The 27,649-nt window shown below is 44.5% G+C and overlaps 1 protein-coding gene and 1 long non-coding RNA gene across 64 annotated transcripts in view; one reads left to right on the plus strand and one right to left on the minus strand.

The window, feature by feature from the left end:
- The window catches only part of Myt1l (myelin transcription factor 1-like), a 398,973-nt gene that overhangs the window by 165,051 nt on the left and 206,273 nt on the right, over nucleotides 1-27,649 (plus strand). The window lies entirely within an intron of this gene.
- Nucleotides 1-27,649, minus strand: part of LOC134479354 (uncharacterized) — a 155,782-nt gene that overhangs the window by 510 nt on the left and 127,623 nt on the right. For 5 of the 14 annotated variants that reach the window (XR_010052571.1, XR_010052576.1, XR_010052569.1 and 2 more), the window contains 2 exons: nucleotides 24,175-24,366; nucleotides 1,856-1,987 (listed from right to left, as the gene is read on the minus strand). This is a non-coding gene — a long non-coding RNA (uncharacterized LOC134479354). Of the gene's footprint in view, nucleotides 1-1,855; nucleotides 1,988-23,664; nucleotides 24,367-27,649 lie in introns of those variants that run through there. The other 9 variants (XR_010052572.1, XR_010052570.1, XR_010052568.1 and 6 more) reach the window with 3 other exon arrangements.

Genomic DNA, 27,649 nt, shown 5'->3' on the forward strand with positions numbered 1-27,649 from the left:
GAGGCGGCGATATGTGTGTGCTGTGGTACTAGGAACTGAACCTTCTGGGCCAGCATTCTACCACTGAGCTTTCTCACCAAACCCTTTATTCTTACATTTTGCTTTGAGACAAGGCCTTGCTAAATTTTCAAGACTGGCTGTGAACTTACTCTGAGACTAGACAGGCTTTGACCATGCACTCCTTTTGTCTTGAGCTTCCAAGTAGCTGGGCTAATAGCCCTATAACCACTGGGCTCAGAAAAAGGGATTTCCATGTGGTATGTCTGTTTGTGTGCATACATACATGAGTAGCAAATCCAAATCTTATACAGAGAATTTAAAGGTAAATTTACTGATTCAGGTTACTGACACACGGAAATTTACTTCTTTAGAAATACATAAATCCTGAAAGATGTGCTGAATAGAGAGGCCCTGGAGGTTCTCACTGTGAGAAAGTATTGCTTGTCTAAAACATGCAGAAACATCCTTAGTTGTATGATATGAAGATGGTGGTATGTCCTGGCTGTACATCTATAAAACTCAAAGGATTAAAATTCCAGTAGTCAATAAGCAGTGTTTACCTATTCCATGCTCTAAGCGCCCTCCGCACACAAGCACTGTAGTGGGTCCAATGCCAGAGGAAGGGAAGGACAGCATGTCTACAATACCTGGGCACACATCCCTGGGCTCAGATGAAGATTTGAGCCCATCTCTCAGTCTTTCCTATCCCAGAGCTGTCTCTGTGCTACCTCCTGAGGCTCACCTATCTCTGGAGAATCCTATGGCACCAGGAGTGGGGAAAGAGTGTCTTGACATGCACAATATGATCATGGGCCATGTCTTCTTCAGGGTCAGGACCTCATAGCTTCTGAACAGTGAGGAATAAGACAACACTTGCAGTGATGGGCAACCTAAGCTCAAGTAATAGTTATAGTCTCCCCAGGTGGACCAATAGGGAGACATCAATTTACAACAAATGAACAACAAACATTAAATGTGTTTTATAGGAGTTAGGAAGATGATGGATCAGTTGGTAAAATGCTTATTTTTTAGGGTTAGCCATGTGTCATAATCTCATGAGGTTATAATCTCTAAGCAGAGAGGAAGACATAAGCAAGTATCTAGAGTTCAGTGAACAGCCAGTCTTGACTACCTGGGAGTGTTATAAAAAGAACAAAGCAGACAGGATACATATGAACCTTTGCATGAATACATACAAAGGAGCATTATGGATAAAAAAAGAACATCCTTGTTTGTTGAGCTGTCTATAAATTTAAAATAATCTACTGTCATAAGTTCTGTGAAATTAACACAACGTAATCATTTCTCCAGCAGGCTATTTTCTTCTCTGATGAACAATAGTGTATGCACAAGAGCTATGTGGCAAGTGGGAAGCTGAGTACAGGGGCAGTCTGCTCACCTCTACACCCCTATTCTCTACTCACTACATGAGAAGCCCCCAAACCTGGCTTAGCCATTGTGGATGGGAAAAATCTATAGCAATAGACTCAGGAAGAATACACCTGGCTGATGCACATAAAGCGGTTACTCTTACTTCTGACTGCAGATTTGTGATGCCGAGACTAGAAAGCCTATGTCTCTTTCTTTTCCTCGAAAAGCCAACGGAAATGCAATTGTCCTCCTCTTTATGCTTGACGCTGTTTGCTTTGTTTAGGTTGTTTTATGCCATTAACCATGTCATCTGTTCTCCTTATTTTTATTTCCCATTTTGTCCTTTCATTATTTGCAGCTCCAAAATAAATATGTGCTAAAAAGGCTATTTACAATATTCCTGACGACTCACTTCAAAGCCTGAAACATTTTACATTTCTAATTATTTCCCAGCCCATCTTTTGTGTGACGCTCGGGTACTCACCTAAAGTGACTTCCCACTCCTGTTTACTCGTTTGACCAATACTGGTTGAACATCTTCCAGGTTTTTGAGCACAGCTCTTTGCACCAGAGCACCAGAGAGCCAAGTGTTCACATTTCCTGCTCCAGGGAGCTCCTAGTTCAGTGGAGGATAAGAACAGACGTCATCGTAGTTTTTAGAAAGTAGCACAAGAAATTATCACTGAAAGGGTAAGCCGGGATAGGAAAAATTTAGAGAGATCCTCTTCGTGGTGGATGACAGTGGCACAGAAACAGTGGAAAGGTAGGCTCTGACACAAACCATGCCCACCAAGAGAGAGCACTCAGAGCAGTGGGGATTAGCAAATGGGAGGGGTGGGGAATGGTAAAGTCATGGGCTGTCTCTGGCCAGTGTGAGGAATGTTAGCTGCACGGTGAGAACAGACTTGCTTTGTGGCTCCACTGGTTTCAGCTTGATGGTTCAGTTAAGAGAACCTCAATTGATGTCAACAGTTTGTCTCTTAAATTTTCCATTCTATGGTAATCCAGCCACAGGAAAGTGGGAAAGAACAACTCATATCTGTTCAACAAAACAGGGGATGTTATAAAGAGTAGAGTGGCTGGGGTATCTGACAAAGACAGGACCTTCCGGTGACAGGGAAGCCCAGTAAGTTGTGCAGTGGGTCCAGAATCTTTTTCAAGAGCAGAGAGGAAGAATGAGAGTGTGAAGTCTCACGCATTGCAAAAATTGCTTGAGCCTTGGAAGTCAGTGTTAGCAGCCAGTCAGTATTCTCGTCTTCTTCTGTTTCAGCTAAAGGATTGGACTATTTTACAAATGTGAGACCTTATGAACAAGTTACTTTATAAAATATGTGTCACATGAATGCTGGGTACGCTCCAGCCATTAAGAAGTACATGGGTACTTTTCTTCGACCCTTAGCAAGATATCAGACATATATCAGCATGCTGGAGTGACAACAGCCTCCCCGTTCAGGGTATGTTTAGCCCTGTCCTGTGTTGGACTTCCTGCCAGCAGATACACTATATTTTCAAGGTTCATGAACCATGCATATTCTAACACTATAGATAAGAAAACTGAGGCAGGAAAAGGCCCAGCAGCAGAGCTCAGATTTAATCCTCCTCAGTATGGAGCTAGTGCCAATGGCGAATACCTGAGAGACACACTCTGAGTGCACAGCTGACTTCGGGTGATACAATAATGTAGGTATCATGGGAACACTAAGGTAGAACCATTGCAAGGTTGAGGGTTCCCACAACATTTCAAAGGAGGACCACTAAAGAAGAGAAGGAGGACCTTATGTTGTCCTAACTAGAAGATGAGGGATCCTACAGAGATTCTGCATCATTAGGCTCTGAATCAGATTCTCCAGACATGTTGGCTCAGTTTTAGTTACATGTCTAGGAAAGGATCGTGAATTTGAAGATGGGGGACATCAGGATAGCAATGCCAGCTGCTGCCATTGCTTCAGAGCAGTAGATGGACAAGGACCTTGTCTGAGGTTCAGAATCCCTAAAGCTTAAAAAAAGAAATGCAGGCAATTTTATAAAAACTATAATCAAATCAGAAACTGTACTGATCAATAAATATTATACTTGGGGAGTTGCTAAAAGGACTGTTAAACTCAGTTACCTTAGATATTAAGCATCTCGTAAAGTTTAATTATAAAATATTAAAAGTTTACAGGTAAATCAGTCAGAGTTGATCAGAGGCTGTACCTTCACCTCCATGGAGGAAAAAACCTCATGGGTGGCTATGTCAGGCAGCCTAGCTTGTCTGTGACACCTAGCAAACACCACTTGGAGGTTATAAGGTTAACACTCAGGATTGCTGACTTCAAGTTGAATTTTCTAGCAGTGTTCATGAAATTAAAACTCAAGTCACATGGTAATCACTCAGCAAAGATAGTTATTATGAACACTTAGTGCCTGCTCTTCTCTATTGTATCAAGGGGAGGATGACACACATGTATATGTGCATGAAAGACACCCTATTTATCCATGGCAGGCAGTATCTAGCTTGGTACAGTCTTTTGAAATCCACAATTGGCTCTTGCTCTTCCCCTCTTCCCCCTTTGTCCCTTCTCTCCCCATTCCCCTCCCCCTTTCTCTTCACTTGCTCATGGCCAGCATCTACTCTTACTCCTCTCTGTCCCTCTGTCTCTCTCTGTCTCCGTCTCTCTCTCTCTGTCTCTCTCTGTCTCTGTCTCTTTCTCTCTCTCTCTCTGCCCTACTACCCTCTTAACTCCCCTCCCCATGCCCTAAATAAACTCTATTCTGTACTAAAAAAAGAAAAAAAGAAAAAAAGAAATCCACAATTGATTGGTATGAACAAGGGATGCGAAAGGTTGTCCAGGTCACTTGTTTTCCTCAGATGACTCTGGCTTTGTGAGGTGGAAGGCTCCTCTCAGGACACACCTTTTCCTTTATGCTGAACAGCCTGCTTTCAAGCATGGTAACTTAGGTTTCAGATGCAGAAAGACCCTGCATTGGCTTTACAAGGGTATTGGTTTTGGTCTTGATTTTTTTGCCTCACACAGTATAAAGAAGAGATGAGAACAGGCTTGCTTTTAGAAACAAGTGGCAGTTTCCATACCTCAGAGCTTACAGGCAGATGGTGACCAGCATCATATGAAACTTGCAGGGAACTAGGAGGGGTGAGAGGAGCTTGGGTGGTCATGGGGGTTGGGGGTACAGGAGTGAGGAACATCCATTTGCAAGGTGGTGGGAGATGCTAAAAGCCCTGAAGCTAGGCCACATTCCTCATAGAAAAGATTATTTAGCCCATTTGGTTGCTGAGAAACAATATATACTGGTTGCTTTTCTCATTGCTGTGATAAAATATTAAGAAAGGGTTTGGGGTATATAGTTTGAGGGGAAGTCCATTGTGATGGGGATTGGCTTGGCCTCTGGAGCAGCGAGGCAAATGGTCACATTGTGTCTGCAGTTAGGAAGCAGAGAGGGATGAATGGTGGTGTCCAGCTCACTTTCTCCTTTGTATTCAGCCTAGCATCCCCACTCAGAGACTGGTGCTGCCCACATTTAGGATGTGTCTTCTCAGTTCAGTTCACCCCCACCATGCTCAGTTTGTCCTCACAATGATTTTAGATCCTCACAAGTTGACAATTGCTACAAACTATTATGTCTTGCTCTGGAGAGAAATGTGAGCTATCTGGACCCAAACCTCTGGCCCAGGAGAATTTACAGCCCTCTGTCTCTCCTGAAGAGTCTGTAATATGTCAGACCATCTCTTAGACTGGTCTTTATTTTCCTTAACTGGAATATTAGATACCTAGTCAGCTAAGTCTCCTCTGTCTCTTTTACATATATATCTATGCACACACACACACACACACACACACACACACACACACACACACCACCATCACCACTACCACCACCACCACCACCACCACCACCACCACCATCACCACCACCGTCAGGGAATGCAGTATATTTTGTCTTTATTACATATTTCCCTAGGATTGAAAGCAAACACCACATTTGCCCTTTGTAGTTAGTCTGTTCAAACAGTAACATGTTTCCACTTGGACACCTGAAGTAATGCTTTACTGTTGCATTAGGCCTTGTGCGTGCAAAAACAGGAACACACCTACATTACCTCTAAGACTAACACTAACTCTAACACTGTGGACGTGAAATCAGTGTTGCTGTGTGTGTGCCTTGTGTCAACGCTAATTGGGATCCTGACTCTTGTCACTACCAAAGGGCAAAGAAGTGATAAGCAGAGATGATACCCAAGCTGGTGTTGAGCCAAGGACAGGACCTAAAGGTAGAACAGAACACTCCATTCCCATTGCAGTATGAAGAAATGACAGTTCATTCCTTGAAACACATTTTGGAATTCAAAGACTTAATCCAGAACTCCACATCGAGATAAATTTTTAATATCTTCATTATATAAAACCTGAATTTTTAGTTTCCCTTAATTGCTCAGTGGTAATGATTCCCAAATACTATGAGATATTTATGAGTTGCCACCCCACACAATGTTCTCATGTAGTGCTACTTATGAATGGCAAACACAGGATTCCAAGTGCCTCTTTGTGTACATCAAAAGCACTGTGTAAGTTTTACAGCAATATATTACATTTATTATTTGCTACTATCAAATTCCCCAGCAATTTGTCCCCACACCATTTCAATATGACCATGCCAATATCTGTTTTATATCACTGAAAAAGCACACAGGGAATACCTCCTGTTGGTGCTTGAATTCTAAGTCAGCATCCAGCGCAACCAACCGCATTCTCCATGGATAACTCAGTAGCTCAGACTCACCCTAGCAGTTTCTCTTCAGCATAGACAGTGCTCAACTCCCCAGGGGTGATGGCTGTAGTCAGGGAGGCAAATATGTATCTCAGCAGAGGCTCTGGCTTGCCGGGTAAGTGCCTCGCTCAGCTTCGGTTCTCCTGACAGGGCTCACTCTATCCCCTTTTGCTTGTCACAGATATTCGGTGCTACAAACTCAGTCAAGCTGTTATAGAGGAAGCTGGAGAGAGGGAGCTGACAGTAATTGTTAGATTTAATTTTTAACCCATTGTCAGAGAAATTCCAACTTCGTTCTGAGCAAACAGCTGAGGTGATTTAATATTTACTGATAGTCAGTACCCAGGAGGCTAAAGCTGGTCGTGACCACGACTTGTAAATTTTGATCAGCTTCCAAGAGTTACTGAGGGGCAGCACACTGTACGGCCATCCACGGTCCCCTTTATTTGTAATGAGCATCTTTGTGATTGATGTCACAGCTTCCAGAAACTGAGCAGTTTCTTCAGAATTTTCTGAGGCCATTGATTTGGCTTCTTTTCCAATGCTGCCTACGTCCTTGTGATTCTCCTAGTTGTGCTGAAGCAATCATTCTCAGTGATGGCATACCAGTTACTTTGCACATCTCTAATTAAGATTTTGCCTTATATATTTCCCAGTTGATATGTATCAATACGTATTTGATTTTAAACATTTTTCCATGTCAATACCTTGAGATGGTTTGAAGTACATTGATCACAGGGTCCTGTCTGAATTCCTTGTTTTCTCTTCTTTTTTCATTCATTTGTTTTATTCTTTAAAGACAGGGTCTCACTATTTATCTCTCGCTGTCCTGGACTCACTATGTATACTAGCCTTGCCTCAAGTGCACAGAGATCCACCTGCCTCTGTCTCCCCAGCACTGGAATTAAAGGCATGTACTACTAGACCTGGCAAATTTCTCACTTTAATATGGCCTCAAACTATTGTATGGGAACAATTTTGCTCTGTGACTTCTATTGTAGCCATCTACACTATGATTTATTCAGTTACATACAAATATATAATGAGTCCTGACAACAAGCAACTGCTTTGCCCTACTATGTACATGAGACTGTGTGCTTGTATTTAACAAATGCATACTCCAAACATAAGCAAAAGAATACAGGATGCAGAAAACATACGAAGCATATGTTTATTATTTTATTTTTATTACGTATTTATCCTCTTTGGTGTACACATGCATGCACATCATGTGCGTGTGTGTGTATGTGTGTGTATATGGTATGTGTGTGTGCGTGTGTGTGTGTATGTGTGTGTATATGGTGTGTGTGTGTGTGTGTGTGTGTGTGTGTGTGTGTGTGTGTGCACGCATCCTACAGTGCACTTGCTGGAGTCATTTCTTTCCTCCTACCATGTAGATCCTGAGAATTAAACTAAGGTTATACAAATGCAATTGTAATTGGCCCAAGTAAATCAAGTGCATTTCTTTGCTGAACCCTTCTGCTGGTCCTCATTTCACACTCCCCAGGTCTTGTGTGTAATTGACATGGTTCTTTAGCAACTTTGAGAATTGTCACCATTTCATCAGCATCTTTGTTATCTCCTACCTTGTCTTCTATTCCTCATTACCTCCATTTATCCTGATGTTCTGCCTCTGGCCATAGTTTTCTCACTCAGCACACTCAGTATAATCATCTAGGAATACAATATTAAGGAGACTGCCACCATTGCTTTACACTGAAGTCAACTTCCAGTTGAGCAAGGACAAGAATACAGGGGTCCTGTGGCCCTATGACCCAAATTCAATCCATAGCCTAATCTTTCTTTACGAAGACCAATTTTGCTTGCTTTATGCTTACTTGATTCTTCACCACCTAATTTCATTCAGAAATGTTCAATGCAGTGTGTTGATCTTTACTGTGTTGTGGAGGCTTAACTGCTGAATCTCTTTCTGGAGTCACAGTAGATGTGAAGGCAGGGGAGTCAGTTATCTGGGTTCAGGGGAGACTGTAGGGTCTACCTGAAGGTCTGTGCAAGGACATAATAAGGAGCTTACACACACACATATACAAGAGAGAGAGAGAGAGAGAGAGAGAGAGAGAGAGAGAGAGAGAGAGGAAGGAGAGGGGAGAGGGGGGAGAGAGAGAGAGAGAGAGAGAGAGAGAGAGAGAGAGAGAGAGAGAGAGAGAGAGAGATGGATTTTTGTCTTTATTACAGAAACCAAAATTTCTCTGGGACTGAAAGCAAATACCACATTTGCACTTTGCTGGCACAGACGATGGCAGGAGTTTGACTTTCTGTGATCTCGAGGATTACAATCCTGAAAATTCCCAAGGGGTCAAGAGCAGAGGATGCAGGGAAAAGAGACAAGGATTCTTGGCTTAAAACTAGTGTGAGAAGTGAGTATGGTGCTAAAGTCTGGAGACAGCACGTTCTTCCTGAGAGTTCGAGAGAACAGAAGCCCAACAGTTTCCACTAAGCAGTGTAGAGATTTAAACCCTCCTCCTGATTGGCCAGCTGCACCTGTAATGCAGCTCTCAAGGCCTCAGTTTCCCCATTTGCATGTGATCGCTCTTGTGGCAGCCTATACTTATGCTACACTGCTGCATGGCTTCTTGTCATCCTCACAGCGCTGTGGGCTCCAGTCAGGAAAGGATAGTGCGTCACTTATTCACTGCCCTCCATTCAGCCCATCACCCCAGTCTGGCACTTGGTAGGTGCCTGATATATAATCCTGCAAATTAATGTTACACATTTAAATATTTAAATTTAACATTTAAATAAATTTAATACAAATCCGCAGCATTTAAATATTTGACAAAATTATATTCTTTGTACTACCTCCTGGCACTCTGCAGCCTGCAGATGGCCTCACAGTAATGTGAGCATCTTCATGTCCCTGCCATAGGGATTTACCAACACATTGGAGAATCTTCATCTCTGGAGGAAGTTTAGCCATGGAGGTCCCTTGAATTCACTTATTAAGAACAAATATTTTAACTTTTATGTGTTGTGTCTTAGGTACTAATAATCCAACAAGGGATAACTGGCAAATACCTTCCCGTGGGGATTCACACCTGGTGGGTCACTTGGCCCCAGATTTCTTCTAGGCTGTGGTTTCTGAAGAGGTTTCAGGGCCTCTGGAAGGAAACAAAGCCGATGAGGAGGAACACAATGGGCAAAGGTTAAAGACTGAGACCATGACTGGGGGTGTTGTACAGAGCTGCCTCCGGTTCTCCTCTGTCAACATGAAACTACAGTAGGTCTCCAGTGGTCTGTTCCACTCTTGTATTTTTAATTTGGTTCCAAGCTTAGGAGGTGAGAGGTAATGTTGTTACCACAACAGGGGCCATGACAACAGGCTCTGTCCCCAGAGCATCAGCATCCCAGGTCGTGACCATGGTAACCACAGAATCAGCGAGGCCAAGGTCTGAGCACTTAGTGCATCACATGCTGGAGTCAGATGCTGTATTAGGCACTGTGATTCACCCTTTCCTTGCCATTACCCTCCCCAACCAAAGTGAGTGTCAGTGTATGTGCTTCATTGAAGGTGAAGCTTCATCTAAGCCACATTCAGGAGTTCGCTGTGAGGTATCTAGTTCAGGGCTTCTATTTAGACCCATGGTCTTGATTATCATGGTGAAGTCACTTGTCACAACCAAAATAAGGTGATGTAGAAAGAAACTCTTTTGTGGGTCAATAGTGGTCAACAGCACGAAGCTGCTTCCGAGAAGGGGTTCCTTCCAGAAAGTGCTCCTTTCATAGCAAGCAACACAGTGTGGTGTAGGGTTTCCAGGTAGCAGTGTGACATAAAACTTATAAGTACAGAACTCAGGCTTCATGGGGGAATCTGCATTTTAACAGAGCTGTGACACTTTCAGCCTTGCTCTAACTCCCTGAATGTGCTGTATCCTGCAGAGTGAGCTCTTCACTGGAAAACAAGACCAACAAGAAAGTCCAACAACAAAACAAATCCTCTGAAACCATTTGTATTCTCCGTTTCTGTTAGTATTGTCAGTTTGGGAGGAATGGTTGGGTAAGGTTTGAAAATGAGTTAGATGTGCGGTATTTTCCTTTGGTAAACTGCGGGAAGCAAATTGAAGCACGGTTTGTTTTCTAACCTCTCTGGATTGTTACTATCCAGAAAGCAATGGTCATTCTTGCTTTGTTTAGAGCTGTGACCCTGCGATCTTGCCCTAGTATTGGGCAAGTCGTCTAGTGTCCTAGGGTAGGAACCATTTTGGCTTTGCAAAAGAATACTTCAGCCTTAAGTTCTGACTGGTTCAGTTTTAGCACCAGACATAGGAATTCACTAGGGATTCACTACACAATTCCCCTGCAGTTCCCTATCCCTGTGTTCAGCGTATGGTGTGCTCCAGAGGGTACTCTGGCTGGCTGCTGTTTGTTTCTGCTATGTCTGCTATGAGATGGTTTCAAAACCTCCATGCAAACCAGGCCTCATTGAGTGGGCCTGGAGGCCAGAGGGATCCGATCAGGCCTCCAGTCCTTACTCTGCCTTCTTAGGATCTGTTCCCGTGTTGGTCCAAATGTCTATTTCTCCTGTAGACCTCCATCACTCATTCCTCTGCCTCGCTTGCCAGATGGGCTTTGACAATGACAAGGCTTCCTTTCAAGAGCATCAACAAACAAGCTCTGGTCAGTGTTCACACACACAAGCAAAGAACAACCCAGAACACACTTGTATATGGGTATACAGATGATTTATAAGTGACATGTTCCAGGAGGGTCACATCCACTCCAGCAGCAGCACCCAATGTGCGTGCATGCATGTACAAGCACAGTCAGGTGAGCACTTAGAGCATCAGTGCAAAATTCCTACAGGACACTTTGCACATGATCTTCTGTCCTAAATACTCTGAAATAAATTACACATAAATGACTGAGAAGAAGACATTGTCCATGGGCAAGCCAACTTCTCTTATGGATTCTTGGTAACAAAATGTTAAGAGTGATTTTCTAGACAGTGGTAGACTCCACACAGGTCTCCTCTATAGTGCTGACATCTCCATTTCCTTCCATTAGGCAGATGAGCTGCTCATGGCTCATAGTTGAGTCCCTCCTGAAGGACAGTCCATGGCTAAGAGTAATGTCACCTTCCCAGAACACATCACAGCCATTAACTGGGTGTGTGCAGCAGCTTGAGACATCCTTGTGTTCTCTCAGGGAAGTTTTGAAGGCCTACCCCTGCCTCAAAGACTAGGCACTGCTAATGCTCTTCCCAGAGGAAAATCTACCAATAATACTAGGGTGTCTTCTATGCTCCCAGACATTACTTCTTTGTGGGCATAAGAATAAGAACCTTGGAAGCCCAGGAGTATGAAATTCAAACCAGAAGAGGGGCCTGAGAAGAGGACAGAAATTGAGTAGAAAGGAAAAAAGGAAAGACAAAACTGAGGGAGGCGAGAGGGAGGCTCTCCCAGAGGTGAGCAGATTAGAACAGAAGTAAGCCACTGGGTTTTGGAACAATGGAGGTCTTTGGTAACTCCAGTAAAACCAATTACCATGAACTGATTAAAACAAACAACAAACAAAAACAGACATAAAATGGCTTGAAAGATTATGGTCAGGCAACTGTAGGCTTTATTTTTAAGGGAAGAGAAAGAGCTAAAAACACGTAAGAGGTCAAAGAAAGAGTTCCTGTGGGTTTGTTGTTTCTACAGTAAAGGATTAGAGTCTATTTGCATGCCCTTAGGAGAAGACATTAAAATACATCTCCACTGGCCAGTAGTGTTTATTAACTGGAAACTTGCAGCCCAGGGTCCTGGTTGCCTGGCACCAGAGAACAGACTTCCTATTGGTTTGGATTACTGGTCTAGGCACCATTAGGGACATGTATATGCAAATGGCACCTGTCAGTGTATCTCCCTGGCTATAGCACTGTGAAGAATTGATTTAGAATCTTTTAGTTATGAATTTATTCTGAAAGAGGGGTGTGTGTGTGTGTGTGTGTGTGTGTGTGTGTGTGTGTGTTATTTGTGACTCTTCCTGCCTTAAATTGTATTTCTACACATGGCTGATTTTGTTTTTCTGTGAACAAGAAAAAGAGACAAGAGAGGCAGACCAAAATTGAAAAACAATTCTTCAGTTACACAGCCATCATCTAATAAAATATTAATTAAAAATTAATCCAGATACCTGTTGTTTTCATTACCTATATGTTTTAGGGCCTCCATCCTCTTAGAACATTTCAAGTTCTAGCAGAAATTGTAATTGGCATTTGACTTAAAGTTACTTTATATTTTTCTCTGCTAGTTTTTGGGTCTTGTTTTGTTTTTGCTTTTTAAAGAAAATTTTAAAGAGGTGTATTTTATAGTTTGTTCATTTTGTCCTTTGATCTTTAAAGTTTACTTTGGCCAACTTGAGTTATGACACTTGACACATTGCTAGCTTTTTCTGGACCCTCCCCATCACAACTTGTCTGTCAGTAATAATCTCACTGGTTTCCTGAGTTGTTGGGTCTACAGCATATCCTATGTTATAGAGGTAACACAGAGGAGGTAGCTGGGCCAGCCATCTCAGGACAGGGATGCCAGCAAGTAAATAGTCTATGTAGGCTAGTAACTCCCTAATATGGCTCACAACTTCCTTCTGCAGGAATGCTGTGAGGTTGAACACGGGCTGTTCCTCATACTCCTGATGTCCAAGTGTCACTACTATGAATCTAAAGTTGCTTTCACATGTGTGTTAAGTTATGGTAGAGATCACTGTAGGGACATGGAGCTGTTGCAGGGTGGAGAGAAGCTGATCTAGAGCAAGAATGGGGTTGAGTTGGGTCCAAACCCCAGAAATCTCATCCTGAGATTGGCAGGAGTGAAACTACTTCTTTCCTTTCCTGGGCTCTGCCTTTGTTCCACCCGAGGAGGTCACACACCATCAGTCAGGTTAAACTTGCTCTCTCCTTGTAAGGTCATGTCCAGCCATACTTAGAATTCCTCCTTAGGCAAATGTGGCATCCTCAGTGCCTGGGGTCCAGGTACTGCCCCAACTCATCTCCTAAGGTTTAAAAAGCCTTCGCTTCCCTCAAATGACTCGTCTCTCTGAAGTCTGTGCTGGTGATACTCACTGCTGCCTGAGGTCTCATTGCCTACAGTATTCCACCCTTGCCTGGTTTTCCCTTTCAGGCTAACTGATCATGATCTTGGGTCATCATGTTGTCGGGGGGGGGGGGGGGGGAGTGGGAACAACAGCTCACCAAGCAGCAGTTTGGACAGCAGTGAGGGGAAATGCAGACTGAACACTGATACCAGATTGCTTTGCTCTCCCCCCAGGCTCCTGTTCCTATCATGCCTGCCCCCCTCTGCCTGTGATGGCAAGAACGATAGGCTGCTGTCAGACAGAAAGCAAGAATGCTATGTAGCAGGGATGGAAAAGTGACTGAAGTTTAGTTCACAGTCACAACCCAAATACAGTAACATGTCCTGTGGGGTGACTGCCATTGCTGCCAGAGCCTGAACCCAGCCTTGGACTCTCTGGTAGGATGTTTACAGCTTGCTTGATTTGTTTCCTGAGCCTTGGACAGAATTCTCAGGATGGCTTTCCATACATATCTCCTGATATAAGGCAGTTCCTGCAACAGCTGTGTGAGGTAGAAACTATCTCTCCCTTATGGACAATGTTCTCTGGGCTCTGGGTGTTTCAGTAACTTAATAAAAGCCACCAAGGACCAAAAACACACAGAAAGACATCCCTGTTCTGTTTACCCAGTGCCTTGCTATTGGCTACTGCACTGAGTTCCCAGGGCATCAGTTATAGGATAGCTGTGAATATCATTAGCCACAGGACACAAGGACAGACTTGGGGGCAGGAAAAAAAATCCTGAATTCAAAATGTCTCTGAAGTGTCTTGTGCACCAAGTGCTTGTAGTTGACGATTTGCTTTTCAAGAGACTGAGTGGGCTGCCTGATGTGTGGGTGGAGCTGTTTAAATCATGCAGTTATGGACACAGCGGGCTTCAGCCTTGGGAGATGAATTTGGTTGCAGTCAGGGCCCTATTTATAGAAGGCAGACTCAGCATATGGCCCAGTTTGAAGAGTTCAGCCAGTGACAATGAACATTCTTTTGCACTTTCTCTAGAAGTTGAAAGGCATCCAGGACAGCAGGTATATATGCTGTCCCTACTCTGGGCTGTTTCCATTGTTTCAGAGTGGAAACCCCTGTCTCTGTGAGCCGGGCCATGTGTCGTACTTCCCAGGGAGGCTGGTTTCCTGTAAGCTGCTCAGATCTGATGCTTGTTAGAATTGGCTCCTGACTGGAAGATGCTTAACTATGGTTTAACCCAGAATTGTTCTGCATTATCATGTAGGTCATCACCCCTTAGACATAAAGGTGAATAGTGCATTTTACCCTGGTGTTTGTTGTATTGACTCTAATGGAATACATCCTTCTCCTCCGGTCAGCATGCATACAAGTTCTATTTTGTATACTATGCTACCTCAAGTGCCAATTTGTTGGGGTGCTCAGATCTAGCAAGGGCTTCATACGGCTCTCTTCCCTCAGTGCCTATTCATTTCACAAGTGTGAAAGGTATGAAGGAGATTTATAAGAAAGGCTTGTAACATGCCATGCCTTCTTATTTAAGCGTCTCTGAAAACTCTATCAGGAAAATGTTGTCTATAATTACCTTCAACCCAGTCCACCCTTGTGTGTGCATGTGTGTGTGTGTGTGTGTGTGTGTGTGTGTGTGTGTGTGTGTGTATGTGAGTGTATGCATCTGCGCGTGTGTATGTGCATATGTGTGTGTGTGTGCATGTGCGTGCATTTGTCTATAAAAAAAATTTTAAACCTAAAGCATCTTGAACCCAGAGAGAAAACAAATGCTGTGTGTCGTAGATGTAGAGAGGGAAGAAAGCGCAGCACAAAGTTTTGTTGTCCCTATGGACAGGATAAGAGGACTGGATATGGGGGCTGGGGATTTAGCTCAGTGGTAGAGCGCTTACCTAGGAAGCGCAAGGCCCTGGGTTCGGTCCCCAGCTCCGAAAAAAAGAACCAAAAAAAAAAAAAAGAGGACTGGATATGGCTTGTGCGGCACTGGGTTTTCTCTAAGGCAGCAACAGCTGTGCCCAGGATGGAAAGAGAAAGCTCTTCAGGACACCTCTGACCCTAATCTACAGTCCTGTACTGTGCATCTTGTGCGGTCCCAGCTCACAAAGGTGCCGACTTCTGTGGCAGCTCTCGATCTTTCCTGCTCCAGGTCAAATACTTATTCACTTCAGACAGCACTGCACAGGCGCTTTGCAAAACCTCCCCTGCTAAATTACATTTTCTGAAGATTGGATCATTCTTGTCTTAGGTATAAAATAAAATCATCAATAAATAAAAGTAGATGTCATTACAGAGCATGAGGAGATGAGAGCCTCATTTTCCAGTAATAAAAAGGGTTGCAGCTATGATCCAATCTATTATCTTGGATAATAACAGTAATGTCTCCCATTGAAGTGTTTATAATGGGCTGAGTGACCCGGGATCCCACTCTGGGTGGGAAGATTTCTCCTTCAGGAGGATGACTGCTGTGGATGGGACAAGAAGCCTCTCTATGGCAAAGGGCAGACCCAGCTCTAGATGGTCGCAGTGGCTGGTTGCCCCCTGCTCCAGAGCACCCCCTGAGTCTGCAGGGCGCCTGTGGGGCTGAGGCGGTGAGAAATGCCTCTTATGTTATTCAGAGCTTCTGTTGACACACTGCAGAGGGACGTCCTGCAAGCTAAACGTTAGCCATGCAGTCTGCCCCAGCAAGGCAGCCAGCCTCTTTGCCACTTCTCATATGATGGCCACTGTACCACAGGGGTTGTTCCTTAGGACATTCTATCTACACCACTGCTGGCCTCACCCGCTTCCTCCAAATGCAGCCTTCGTGTTTCTCTTTTTAGTTTTGTGTTGTTGCTGAATATTTCACCAGTCTTTAAATTTTAACTAGGTGATTCCATCTTCAATATAGTAGTTGAGTTTAATACTTTGGTAATATTCAGGATGGAATCATTCCCAACTTCAAACCGAGACCCGATACCCATGGGAAATGCTTCCATTTTCTTTGTTTCCAAGGTAGCAGTTTAGTTGTTTTGTTTTTTAAGCATTCTGAGCATATTAATCATTTGTTCCAACTGTTGGGTACCTGTTGTGAGGCTGTAAGATGTTCATAATGTAACTTGAACAGCAATGTTTGTTCTGTAGTCAATAGTGTTATGCCATGTTAGTGATAGTCACATACTCTTACAACAAAGTGACATCACATGATTCAAAAAATGGGCCAGTCAGAACTCTACTATCTGCTGTCTGGGGTCTGCTATGCTGAAGCCTAGAAGCATGGAGTTGTGGAGAGACACTTTACACTTTCCTATCTTCATAGCTCTGCCTGACAGCAATGTGAAGGTGTCCCTCAAGTGGCCCCCTTTCCTCATCTGAATCTGAGATGATACGTTCCTACCACAGCCCTCTTGAGCCTCTGCTAGTGTTGCCTCTAATTAAAGGAGCTTGTTGGCCATCCCAGGAGCCCTCGTGAAGAAGAAAGGGCCACCTGGCAATGAGCCAGAGATGCAGACCCGCCAGCATAGTGCTGGTATCGCTGGATGAGCCTGAAGGATCCACTTGGCAAAGGGGGACAATGGTGCATGCCCACAGAACATTAGAAGCCTGTCTCAATGCTCCTGTTGACCTAAGATGGTAGGACCCAGTGTATCAGATGATATCCTTGTCCTCTTGCTAATGGCAGTCAAGTGGTTGTTCAGGAGCCATTCCCTCTCTGCTCTATGGCCATTTTGCCATTGCTGTTTCTGTATCTCTAAAGGCTGGGATGGGGAAGGGTGGCACTCCTCTGATGTATACTGTCACAGCAGCCATGTTTCCTAGCTCTGGGATAAGCACTGAGACCCAGCACACATAGCAGCCCTGGCAGAAGCAGGGCTGACCTTGTTTTAAGTGACTGCATGTGATTAATTTTTCAAATGTGGGTCCTTGGAAAGGCCATTGTGAATATATTTGTTTTGTTGCTGGAATATTGCAGTGTTGGGTGATTTCTTTCCCACCCACACACAGAGATTTCTTTGAGAATTAAAGAGGAAGTAGGCAGGCTTTCTCTGGCACATGCAGACATGTGGAAGAATTTCTAAACCTCCTTTGGGGACGGTGTCCATAGCAACAGAGACTGTTCTGCAGAGGAATTCTCAATTAGCACCAAACACACGAGCATTGCTCGCCAGATTTCTCAGCCAGAATGGTCACCATCACAGAGTGCAAGGTGGGCTGTGACACTGTGTGATAGGAATACGTCGCTGTTAAAATGCTTACCTCTATGATGCATGGGACTTTGAGACTATCTGACTACCTTCCATTGGAGGCTGGCTGGACATGTTATAACTGGGTATCAGCTGTCATTGGAGCAGGATAAAGATGACGGCCTGGCTCTGAGGTGACCTTGTAAAAATGACTTCCTATCCAGAGTCAGTGATTTAGGGGTTAAATTAATTAGATTTCCATGAAGTCATTATATACCATAGAGATCTAATTAACTTCATCTATGTATTCCTGGGATGCATCGGCAGATGAAAAGGACACACAGACTGCCTCTTACATGATAAAAAGGGAGCTTGGGTATTCTTTTGTTACATAGTCACAAAGGCTCAAGAAGGATCGACAAAGAAGCCAGCAATGTATACATATTTAGCATGACTGAGAATAAGGCAGATGAGCAATTAGCAAAGAAAAAGCCTTTTCATAATCAATCCCAGCACACTATCTAATCCTAAACCACGCAGACATCTAATCAATAAAAATCTAACTTCCAAAGAAAATAAAATATGCGTTTCCTCGATGGCCTTCAGGTTCACAAGTAAACTATAAATCTGACTGCGCTAAGGTGTCATTCAAACGTTTACTGGGCACCAAGTACACCCGTGGCTCTTTGCCAAAAATGTATACATTTCATTTAAGGGGAGGCCTTTATACAGCAGGCACAAAAACAAGGAAATGCATTTGCATAGCAGTGAGAGTGCTCAGCCGAAGGGATTGGGGAAAGAAAATGACAGCCGCTCTGGGGGATAAGGAAGGCTTCTGAGATAATGTGAGCCAGGAAAGGGCACGCCAGCAGGATGACGAACGTGTGCTTAATTTGCTCAGCAATCAAGAACCACTGAAGTGTTCGGAATGGGAGAAACTAATCATAGATCCTGCCTTTCAAGAAGGTGGTGGCTGGCGATCCTTTCACAGGAGGCGCAGCAGTAATAGCTGCCACCCCAGGATTTACGGACCAGATTACACGAAGGGCTCTAAATGCATTGTCTCCGTTAATCTTTAAAACACCCCTATCAATGAGTAGATGGAAGGAAGGATGGACGAGTGGATGAATGGATGGATTTATTGCCTAGCAGAGCTCACAGCTATTGTAGTATTAAAATTTCATTCTGCATATGCTAAAAATGGGTCTTAGGGAGCTTAGACAGCCAGCGTGTGGCCATGGAAAATACCACACATGAGAGGAGCTTTGACACTGAAGACAGCATGCCAGCCACTTGGTAATCACACACCGCGCACACGGGTAGTGCTCGCCAGTGGGTGAAAGGATAATTACTACAAATGTGTGAGTTCTAAAAACACCTTTAATATAGAACTCACTTGCTCTCAAAGCATACCCAGAAACACATACACATTGTACAAAATAGCAAATTAATCTTATTGGTATTTTTCTTCGTGGTTGTATGTTATATTCCTTTGAAGGTCCATGAGTAAACCTTGCTGGGTAGCCAGCTGGAGGAATCCTTGCCCCTATCAGGTTTAGAAACATTGCTGTCTACTCAGGGAGCAAGCACTCCCTGATGTGAGTGGGGACGTGAATCCTGGATGTTGACTTCCATCGAGTCAGTGCCCTCTTACATTGCTCGTTCCTTTGTTATGGCAAGCAAGCAGATAAAATTAGTTGGATCCCTAGGTCTGAAGGGAGGAAAGAGGTCATAGAGTATGTGCTTAACCCCTAGCATAAGGTTTCAACCTGCACTTCACTGAAGAGACTATTGTGTATGGATGGGCTTGGGGCACAACATCATTTGCCAGGAGTGCTGAGGGGCGATAGATAGAGAGTGGATGTGAGGGTGGGATGAGGTGAAGGTGAGGTGGGGTGAGGTAAGGGTTGGGTCATGTGAGGGAGAGAATGAGGGTAAAGATGAAGGAGAAGATGGGGGTGAGGAGGAAGATGAGGATGACAATGAAGGTGAGGAAGAGATGAGGGTAAAAATGAAGGTGAGTTAAGGGTGTGGTGAGGTGAGGTGAGGTGAAGATGAGCGTGAGGGTGTGCTCAGGGTGAGCTGAGACAGAGCTGATGCTGAAGGTGATATGTGCTGAGGTGATGATGGGAGTGAGGGGGAGGTGAGAATGAGAGGAGGGAGAGTAAGGTGAGCTGTGAGCTGAGGTGATAATGGGGAAGGGACAAGGGTGAGGTAAGGTGAGGAAGGAATAGCTCCCATTCTACCACCACCACCCCCAGCTTGCAGTGCTCACATTCTGTCTCCTGGAGCACTAGGCATGTGTTTCTTCTCCTGCGCAGCAGAGGGCCTGGCCCTGGCTGCCTAAGGCACCCAGGTCTTTCACAAATGCATCTCCTCTTCATCAACTCAGTTCCAGACCTTCTCAGACTCTAACCCTTCTCCCCTAGCACCAAGTGCTCTCAGTTCTGCAGAGACCATGAAGTGGTCAGAGAAACAGCCATGCCGTCCCATTATGTTGTGGTACTCCCATCATTTAAGGGAAACAGAGTCAGTCGGTCTGGGCGAGCAAGGGGCAGCTGAGCCGCCTTGCTTCAACAGGGAACGACAAGCAGGATCTGACACTGGTTGTGAATAAGTCCTTGTGCCATTTAATAGGCAAGGGCTGCAAAGGTAAACGTAGGGAAAATTCTGTGAAAACCCTGTTTTTCTGGGTACTTTCTCCTGAGATTCCATTTGTGATCTACTTATCATGGCCTTCCAGAAGCTTTTAGGGTTTAGGGAACGGTTTTCCAATATTTGGTCTCCCAGACTTCCTTTTATGCTTTTTCAAACCGAATAAAAACAAAGAGGTCAAAAGGGAAGCTGCACATCCTCAGAAGAGCTAAATCTAGATCTTTCATCTCCACGAAAACCGAGATGGTCTGCTCGGAAGCAAGACTGAATCTGCCCCTGCGAGAAGGTCAACACCCGACAGGCAAAAGCGTGCCTGCACCTGTGATTTAGCAACGTACACTAGGGAGTGGCTGCTGAAGCTAAAGAAATCACCTCACCGCCACAGTGAACGTGAACAAAGGAACTAGCCTCCCTACCTTTGGGAAAAGCCACTGGGTCTGTCTGTGTCATCTTGGCTTTGTTTCCAGGTCACCAGTGCTTTTATTGTTTGGCCTACTGGTGCTGTGAGGAGTTCTGAGGTCCCTGCTGGGCTGGGCTCGCTGTGGGAGTATACAGATCTGTCAGCAGGCTGCCTGGCTCCCAGGAGGTCACTTCAGGCCTGGCCATCTAACTTTAGCAGCTGTTGGCATCTCCTTGTGTCCTGATAGGCACTGATGGAAGCAAAAAAAAACATTACAAATCCTGCTCCCTCTGTGGCTTGGCACGGCCACATGTCCCCATTGCAGCAGACAAGAGGATAAATCAAGGTTTTTGCAAAGGCTACCCATGCATAAGCTGACAGTCAAATGATCTTCTAGTCCTCCCCAGGGTGTTCTAGGATCCCGGCCTTCGCCCTCTGGGTACCAGAAGCAATTTTCTTCTCTCCACATTTGTGACACCAATGTGTTTCCACACATCACTAGATATTCCCTGAGAGAAAAACTACCTACTGTCTAGAAGGAGGTAAGACTGGTCATTCAGAATAATTTACTGCAACCATTCATATGAACTCTGCCTGGGTTATTTGTGTGACCCTCAGAACCAGCACTGTGTAACTTAACTCTTGGGTTGCACGGATTTATTTAATTTTTTTTGACCAAATTATTTGAAAAGTATAGAATATTTGTGGTGGTAATAAGATAATTTTGTCTCCTAAAGGCCACAAAAAAATGAGGCCTGTAGGTATCTCTGTCCGGTGTTTAGATTTTGGAAGCCTGCCTAGGATTCAGCTCCCTCCCATCTCTGTGAGGGTAGACTAGATCAGCCTAGAGACTCGCGCAGATGGGGGTATTCGGCGAGTGCTCTTCGGCTGCAAGCACATATCCTGCAGAATGCAGAAGTCTCTCTGGGAGCCACACGCAAGTGTAACTTGGGGATATGTTTAAATATAAGAGCTTCAAAACCGGTTTTGTCTAGCCATATGCGAAGGGCTGTGCACAAAGGAGCTATTTCTGGGGCTGTGGGCTCAGCAACCCATAGTGAACCTCATAGTGAACCCTAGAGTAAGTTCTGAACATCTCATGATCAGTGGCCTGCCTCTGAGTGCACGGCACTGTCATCAGAAGGACCTCATTAGCTACCTGCTGACTTCCATATCCAGAGATGGGAAGAAGGAAATGATGGATTAGCCACAACACAAGACAAGCAGCCACAACCATGGAGTCCCTTTGCAAGAAAAGTATTTGCTGTTCATCCTTCTAGCCTGGGCAGGGATGCATAGCCTGGATGTTCGGTGACAAGAGCTGGGACTCCCAGTCCAGATTCCCTGACTCAGTGCTGCTGGGAAAGCCAATCTGTGTATCTAGTGTCCCCAGCACTACTTCCTGTTGGGAAACAACAGGTAAGCCTTGTGGGAAGCCAGGGTAAGCCTCCGTGTGTGATGTGGAGGGCACCTTCCCTTTTGCAGACATTGTGTTTTGTGGTCTGATCCCATGGCTGCATCTGACAGAGCAAAACAGCCAGCTGTCTGTCATCTCATTACTCAGCGAGACTCCTAACGCTTCACAGAAGGAGCAGATCTGCTTTTCTGGCATTTCATGGGGAAAAACTAGAAAGACACTTCCAGGTACAACCCCACCTGTGTTTGTATAGTACAGTGTTTTCTTGGATTTTGATCAAGAAACAGCACAGACGCTGTGGCCAACCATCCTCATTGTGAAGTTCACATTCTGACTCATGTGTCATTAAAGTATAGGATACTATGACCTCACAGGGCTGCGGTGACCATTGTACTAACAGAGTGAGGGGGGCACTGTTATTAATGGTTTAGAATCTAGTGCCACTTTGCTCCTGGCAGCTCAGCCCAATTCAGATCAGCTCTTTAACTGTGGGCTGGTCCTGCTGCTGCACTGGTCCCTCCCCTCACCTGTGATGGGAACATACTTCTAATATCCAGTAGCTGCTGCAAGGGGTACAAACCATTTATGCTTAGACTGGAAACTCACTGATAGCATCTTCTAAAGGATGCTCTCTCAGACTTGGCCTACTACGTGCAATCACTTTCTGAGAAACATTGTCTCCTGACTTTGCAGTTCTCTTATGCCACCTTCTGGGTTGCCCAAGCTGAAGTAAGCCAGCATTCTGTCCATAGAGCCTGCAGACCAGGGAGCTCTCTTATCCGTCCTCATGCTGTGTATTCTGAGCAGATGGTACTCACTCACTGGTTACTCCAGGCCAACCACCCCACTAGCTCCTGGATGTATTACTTCCTGTTTCATTTTCATTTCATAACGGCCAGTGATAGCTGTTTCCCCATGTTATAGAAGAAGGTAGGAAAGCTCAGAGAGGTAGAATAACTGCCATGGTCACAGAGCATGGCAGTTTCCAGGGTAAGAAGTCCTCAGAGACATGCATGATTCCCGTTTAAAACTACTGTAGATGCACTGTGACTTTTGCGGTCTTCCTTTTCCTCTTTGCCCTGCTTTGTCTGTAGTACCTGTGACAAGCCTGATGAATATGGCTCTAGATTAAGGACTCCACCAGCTGCTAACATGACACACTGTAGTTGGCCACGCCAAGCCCAGCACTGTGCTCACTTTGCACACGGCTGTACAGCTTTGAAAAGTCACTCTTGTCACAGCCACACACAGGCTCTCTGCCAACTGACAGATAGAGCTGTCAGCTTGCTAAAAGCTGTTGTAATACCCTTGGTCACCACAGGCCACTTAGATGTCTGTCTTGCCCTGCAACTTGCACTTCTAACTTCAAAGCCTGGGCAGGACAGCTTCACTTTACCTGTTCACCTTGACAGGTAGCCCTTTACCAGGCATGGAAAAAATTTCCCAGGGAAACTAGGACAACAGTTGCATGAGCGCCTCTGCTATTGGCATGAGACCCGCTGTGAGCTTTGCCTGGTTTTTCTCAGCTTTTGTCTTTTGCCTTTTGCTTGATGCCCTCCTCACTGTACGTATGCATCTAAAATATATGTTGTTGAAAGTAAAAATGCAAAACATAATACAATTAAGTTTTTAGTTCCAGTCTTAATACATTGTAACTATGCAGAGAGCTTGTGCTCCGCAGATGTGGCTGAGCACTACGCTGATACTGTGCCGTCTGTACCTTGTCCTCACCTGTCTCTCCCATGCTGTTGTGCTGAATACATGGAGATGCCAAGACTCCCCTTCCCCACCCCACCCACCACACACACACACACACACACACACACACACACACACACTGTTCCCTGGTCTTTGGTCTACTTCTTTATCAGAGGAGTCTTTTTTATTATTAATTAATAATAATTAAGTTGTTTCTTTGAAAATTTCACATATGTTTATAATGCATTCTGGTTACATACACAATTTTCTCTTATAGCCTCCCATCCTTATCGCTCCCTTATCTCTACCTGTTCCTTTCCCAAATCCATGACTTTTCATTTTGGTTCATGATCCTTTTAGTCTAACTAGGACCATTTAGCTAGGTAACTATCAGGTTAGGACTATCCATTGGAGCCTGGTGGGATTACCATTACCAGTGAGTACTCAACCAAAGGCAATGACTCCCTCTTTCTCTGAACCTATCATCAGTGAGGGCTAGTGTCCTCTTAGTCCCTCCCCCATCCTTTCCTGACTGCTTGTGGGCCCATTCTTATGGTGACCCAGTGACATCATCTCTAGTAGTTGAAAGTTCATGCTCACAATGTCTATACAGGGCTTAGAAGATGTCATGTTGTAGCCTTTTTCTTTCTCCTGTCTCTTACATTCTTTCAGCCACTTCCTCCTCGGTAACTCTTGAACCTTGGAATGACTGGCATAATTGTCTTGTTTAGGGGTGCGCTCTCAGTGGTCATTTACTATCAGGATCTTCTATAACCAAAGGTTCCCTGCAGCTCACCAAAAAGAGAATGTCTTAGGTTTCCATTGCTGTTGTAAAGACCATGACCAAAAGCAACCTGAAAAAGAGAGGAAATGCTTTATTTAGCTTATATCTCTGAAATCACAAACTGTTGAGGGAAACCAAGGCAGGAACTCAAGCAAGTCAGGAACATGGAGGCAGGAACTGAAGCATAAGCCATGGAGAAGACTGCTAACTGGCTTGCTCCCAATACCTTCTTCAGTCTGCTTTCTTAAAAATAAAACCTAGGACTAGCTAGCTGCCTAGGAGTGGCACTTACAATGGGTTAGACCCTCACATACCAACCATTAATGAAGAAAATGTCACACAGATTTGCCTATGTAAGCCAAATTTGGAGACCTTTTCACAGTTGAGGTCCTCCAACAATATTTCCAGCTTGTGTGAAGTTGAATAAGAGCTAAACAGTGCAGGGGGGTGGGATTGATTGAGCACACAGCTCTGATTGAGGCTGAGAGTAGTAATTATCTATGGGAACACATTAATATATATTTAGAAGGAAACTCAACACTGTGTCCATTCAACTGAATGACAGAATTAAGATTCCTTCCTAGGACCTATGACCTCACCACCATGAGATTTTGATAGAATTTACAGTAGTGGTATAGATTCCCTCCTGTGAAGCAGGCTTCAGATCCAATCATAGAGCAGTTGATTATACCCATAAGTCTTCTATCAGCAGTCAAGACCCCAAGAAATACAATTATGCTAGCATAATCCTCCAATTATTTTTAAAAGAAACCTACACAAGGGCCAACAAACCCAGTAATAATTGTGCATGCTAATTTGCAGGTTAATATGACATCGACTTCTGTTTGGGGCACGCCTGTCTATGCAGGAACAAGAAATCTCTGAAACCACTACATGTTCTGAGGATGACACACCTAGTGTGACCCAAAAGGACAGGGAGGTGGGAAAATGGCAAACATCTTATCAGTGGGACTAAGCCAATGTCTGGGGCATATGCTGAGCTGCTTGGATTTTATACTGTCTGTGCTCCCAGAAACATTACAACCGATTGGGCCACCTGTATAAGATCCAACTCTGCTAATGTTTACTGGTGTTGTTCTGAGCCTATGGGAACTCTATAATGAGTACGATTGATTCTTCCAGAAATCTTAAGAAATGTAGGCCCAAAGAAGATAACAATAAAGAGTCATAATAAAGGTAGGCTGTGCCAGCTAGTCTCAGAAAAGTAGAAAACAGTGTTAAGAAATTCTAATTCCGAGAAGGAGCTGGTGATGGATGTCATGGGAAGACTGCACCTGGGGTCAGCTTTACTGAGAATATGTGTTCCTGAGATGAACAAGCATCAGGCCTTCTCAAGCCGTGAGCAAGTCAGGAGTGAACATGCATGAGACAGAAAGGCTGGTGCTGCCTGGGAGTGATGCGCTGGATTCCCCTCGACAGTCAACCCACTAACAAAAGGGCTGAGGAGAGTAACTAGGTTGTAGCAGTTCTGTGAGACTTGTCCCACTGTCTTTGTCATAGTACGTAGGCCACCGCAGGAGTTTAAATCTGTGGATCCAAAAGAGAAACTTCAGTGCTGTGAGCAGTGTTGGGCAGGGGCCACAGACTCATCAACAGATTTTCCCACCATAATAGGGAAGAGGGACCAGTTTTCCAGTGTTGTGTGAAGAACTGAGAGTGTCTACTTGCCAAGCAGGGTTGGATATGTGGCTGCTGATAACCAAAGCCTGTTTCTCTAGCATTTACACCAGGTTTAAAATAGACTACTATACCACTGGTTTTCATTTTGTGATAGTTAAAAGACAGCACCTGTTTTTATTTGTTTGTTTGCCATACTCTAATCTTGATGACCATGTGACTTCCTCCAATTATGTGATATAAACACAGGAGAATGGGATCCTGAGTTCCTTGAGGGTTGTCTGCCCGTTCTCTGTGGGTAGGAACTAAATAATTCCCTCATCAAGCACACAGAGTGGCGAAGAGTGAGCACTTACCCTGCCTGTTGATGCAGCTCCCTCCATCCCACATCCCACAGTCCTGCTCCTGACGCTCATGAGTTTTTCTGACCCATCCTATTACCTTCTCATGTATCCCCTTTCCCCTGTCTGATTCTTGTCACTTAACTCTGAGAAGGCCGAGATTCTAAATTTTGCTCCAGGCCATTCCTAAAGAGTATCGAGCCTTGAGGAAGGGTGTCTATCAATGGCAAGTGAAATTTTGAGCCAGCTCAGATTAGGTCATTAAATCACTTCTACCAAGGCCTCTGTGTCTGTGTATATGGGGGTCCCACCCTGAGAAAAAATGTTGACAGTGATGGCAACAGGTTGTCAGAACCCCTAACAAATGTGATTCCCTGTACTGTGGGGCCTGAACCCTGCTGCTAAGATACTGAACTTCAGGAAGTGTGAATGGCTAGAACCTTCATCCTTCAGCCAGTAGCTATACAGGGAAGAGCTAAGCAGGGGCTGGCATACACTGTGACAATTTGAGAAAAACAGCAGCATTTAGATAGGGCAGATATTCCTTCAAAGCAGAATTCCAACTGGCTTGGAGGCGTTGTGTGAAGACATGTGAATGCACCTGCTGTGTTATCCGGGCAGCAGCACTGGGCTTGTTTTAGGCATGCAAGCTCGCAGCTCCTGGTATGATGCTGGACTCTGCTATCATGAGCAAACTTTCTGCTGATGTACTTCTGCCCTTGTCAGACTGCTGTATTGGGCAGTGAGGTTGCTTAGGGATATGAAGTGCAGATTCTGTGTGCAGCATGTCAGATCGTCACTAACTTTATTCCTAATTGTGAAGTGGGTCCTTTCCCTTCAGAGAAATTGGGTAAAGGTCTTACGTTTTCTGAAAGATTAGAACAAGTCTGACCCTATCCTGAGCTTGCACTTTGTGGAGGTATTACCTTTCCTTGTTGAGGAGACCAATATCTGACGTTATTAGAGTTCTCTGGGACGCTACAAAGTGCTTAGCTCCCTCTCAGCATCATCTTTTACTATGAAAGCTCGAGTCATTTGAACCTGGCAGACAGGTTCTTGTTCTTGATGTATAGACTAGCCTAGTGTTGGGGTAGATGGTGGCTTAAACTTCCTCATGACACAGCCGTGCTCTCTCTACATATCATATGAAATGGGCAGTGCTAGCAACTTGTTTTTCTGCACATCACACCAATTGTCCTTTGGATGGTCCAAGGATAAAGAGGTCAAGGAACTTTCAAAAGGCTTTGGGACTAGACTTTTGATTTGCTGAGTCTTCTCAAGAGGACTTTCCACAGGAAACATCACCATTCCTTAAAATATGGTCTTAGCTAGGGAATGGTGCCACCCACAGTGCAAGCCTTGTCACATCAATTA

This window comes from Rattus norvegicus, chromosome 6 (assembly GCF_036323735.1).
Source record: "Rattus norvegicus strain BN/NHsdMcwi chromosome 6, GRCr8, whole genome shotgun sequence".
In the NCBI taxonomy this organism is placed as follows: Eukaryota; Metazoa; Chordata; class Mammalia; order Rodentia; family Muridae; genus Rattus; species Rattus norvegicus.